A 3,599-nucleotide genomic window follows, 5' to 3' on the forward strand; every position below is an offset into this window, starting at 1 on the left:
TCCATACCATTATCACTACGAACCTGCTTAACTTGTCTATCAAATTGTGTCTTAGCCATTGCACAAAAATTTCGAAAATTTTGCACCACCTCAGTTTTATGTGCCATCAAATAAACCCAAACACAACGGGAATAATCGTCGACAATGGTAAGAAAATAATGTGCACCACAAGAAGATGGAGCACGATAAGGACCCCACACATCACAATGAACTAAATTGAAGAGGTCATCCGCTTTATTCTCACTAACCGGAAAATTTGTCCGAGTTTGTTTAGCTTTAAAGAAAATATCACACGGTTCTTTAAGAAATTTCAGACAATCAACTTTATTTATACCCGGAAGTAAAGAAACAACCTTATTAGATGCATGCCCCAAACGTCTATGCCATAAACAATAATCTTCTCCAGCACATACTCGATTCGCAGTAATGAGCGTTCCACTATGGAAGATATAGACCCCGTCTCGTTCCTCACCCACACCAATCACCGTCCTCGTAGTGCGGTCCTGTATCACACACAATTTATCAGTCAATGCGACAATACATTTCAAATCTTTAATCAAACATGCTAAAGAAATCAAGTTGCAGTGGAGATCAGGAACGAATAAAACACCGAATAATTTCAAATTGTTTCCAAACACCACAGTGCCTTGGCACGGAGCATGGAGTATGTGCCATTCAGAAGCTTTACGGAAGAGAACCCTATTTTATGAGTCTTAAATAAAAATTATTTAGTTCCTGTCATGTGTCGTGAAGCCCCTGTATCAAGTATCCATTTACCAGAAAGCTTCGAATCATTATTCGATTTTTTAAGCATTTGCACAATGGTTTCCCATTGGGTATCGGTAAGAGTATTATCAAGACCTAATCGATCTTGAGACGATAAAGATCCTCCACCAGAGTTAATGGTTGTGATCGCTACATTAGCTACACAAGTCATTGTGCTAATCTTAAGCACAATTTTCTGATTTGATTTTAATTAGGTTTAGTCTTTCCTGGCTCGGATGCCATGAAACGACAAGGTAGAGAAGATTAAGTTTTGTATTATCAAAAGCTTAAGGTTACAAACCGTTTCTCTAAGGCTAAATATGAGAAAAACTAATTAGAAAAATAACATCTAACACATTCAAATAGACTTGTAAGTCCAAAAATAAAATAAAATGGAAAATAGACCACAAAAACTCAATGATAAAACTTTTGTAAGCAGCCATACGTGGTAGAATATTTGATGACTAAAATCTGATGACCATGCTCGTCTGCATTAAAATAAACTCCTCTTGGGTCCTTGGGATATTTTTATGATAATCGGGTCTTGAACCACCAGATAGGCCATTACAGGCACATTATGATCATATTTATACGTCCGGCATTAATGTGTTTCACCAACTAACTGGTGGAAGTATTGTCGTCCCTGGTTTTATAGCAAATGCTCAAATAAGGAGCTGAAAGATTACTACCTAGGGAAAAAAAGATGAGAGAGTTGTTCATGTCTCCCGGTTCTGATTTAAGCCCAAACGTACTTATTGTAGGCGAGTACAACCACATTCTTATCAACCGGATTGAAACATGAAACCTGAATTTCACTAATCAAATCATCGCTACTTTCCACTCCAGTCAACAAAGATTTTATTTGTGCTAACGTACCATTAAATTTGGTATCATTGTGCAACAAATACCAGTCTTCCTCGAGTACCCAAACACTCAAACTCATCGCCATATGTCTGACCGTAGCATAACAGATTAATCCTTCTGATTCCCCTAGACATTGACTTAAATACATGTTCTTATCATCCATCATTCCATCAGGCAAATTAATCAACCTACATTCATTTCCACGAGTCCCATGGACGTTCTTTCTATTAACACTGAAAGCTACAATATTGGTGCTTGCCTTTTGCATCCAGTAGAAAACACCATCAAGGGTAACAAAGTTGTCATATCCGGTGAGTGTCCAGGAAACATTAGGAGGATCTGACACATCATAGACATTCCATTCACCCAAATCAGAAGAAAATATACTAACTTTGAATGCCCAAGATGATATTACTCCATTAAAAATCGGTACACGAATAACCTTAAAAGTAGTAGAAATTAGTGATGATGAACATGGATCTTCTTCACATGTGAAACCAGCTACAACATAGAAATTTCCCGTTGTTGGTGGCAGTGGGATTCCTAATGGTACTGGTGGGAGTAAAACCCATCTCTTAGTGAGTGGATTACAAACATAATAAGTCTTCTGTTTAATATAATCAGTTGTGCATAGAACTAATCCATTACTTGACCCAACGATGCATAGATTAGTATTAGAAAAGTCATGTATTTGTTTTAAGAAAATGAAAGAGAAGCCATAATGATGATGAGATATAAACTGAGAACTCAACCCAGGATATGATAACGTGAATTTTCTTGTGGATGATGAGATATAAACTGAGAACTCAACTCAGGATATGATAACTCGGATGAAACTAGGAACTTCTTTGTCTCCACTACTAGCATGAACTAATGTCCAAGCAGTGTTGAGTTTATACCACTTGTTAATAAAATTAGGGTTTGCGAGAATAGATAACCATACCTTTGACACACACCTGAATTTGTATATTGAATCGATAGGAAGATGAAGAAATATCTCAGACCAAGAATCATCTGTTAAATACGTTTCGGTCAGTCTTTGGATTGATGAAGTAACTGCATTCGAAGAAGAAGAACCCCTTAACCAAGTTTTCTTCATTGTTAAAAAAGATTTCGTAAGGATTGTTCACGAAGTATGGGCCAGGAACAAAAATTATATCTATATATATCAGAGCCAGGTTTCGATCCTGGGACCTGTGGGTTATGGGCCCACCACGCTTCCGCTGCGCCACTATGATTTGTTTTGTTGATGATTATCCTTTTGCCTTCTACAATCATTCCATCAAGGCATATTTAGCAGGATACTTGCCGGATATCACCAAGCAACTGTGATAGCACGCCGAGATGTTACTGCCATTATTGTGGGTTTTGCCAAATTGTCATACCTGAATACAACAAGTTGGCTCTTTTATGCATTTTTGGCATCCTCCATTCACTGTGATGTTCATTAAAAGGAGATTGAAGGTTAAAACTAATGGTGCTTAGAGGTAAATCTGATTGTTGACATACTTCACAGAAGACAAATAGAGTCCTATAAATCCCTTTATACTTGCCATAAGCAAGTTAATAAACCACCATACCTCGTTCTTACAAAACTTACCGGGCACATGCAAAAAAAGAAACAACAAAGCCAAGACCAAAGAGAGTAAAGCTTCATTTACTTGTCTCCACTCCATTGCAATTTTTACATAATCCATGTCGCTCCACACGAAATCTGGTTGGATTTTTTTTAAAACTTTAACTCTCGAACTCATTCACCTGCCTTGTTGGAGTGCACTAGCACTGGTTAATAACATTCCACTAGAGTTCGTCAAACCCGTTTTCCTCTATTTGTTTCTCCACTTTTTGATACCATTCCCTCCAACTCTCCATCTGCCACAACATATAATGTAGAAAGTTTAAACTCATGTTTTGAACACTATCTACATATTTCCTGGATGCTTAACCTGATATACAACTGTTTTACCTGA

At 37.3% G+C, this 3,599-nt stretch overlaps 1 non-coding gene across 1 annotated transcript; it reads right to left on the reverse strand.

Moving 5' to 3' along the window:
* Positions 1-2,795: 2,795 nt before the first annotated feature.
* TRNAM-CAU lies at positions 2,796-2,867 on the reverse strand. Its single transcript has one exon. It is a non-coding gene; the product is annotated as a tRNA-Met (tRNA).
* Positions 2,868-3,599: the final 732 nt, after the last annotated feature.

The sequence above is a fragment of the Papaver somniferum genome, unplaced genomic scaffold, assembly GCF_003573695.1.
Source record: "Papaver somniferum cultivar HN1 unplaced genomic scaffold, ASM357369v1 unplaced-scaffold_81, whole genome shotgun sequence".
NCBI lineage: Eukaryota > Viridiplantae > Streptophyta > Magnoliopsida > Ranunculales > Papaveraceae > Papaver > Papaver somniferum.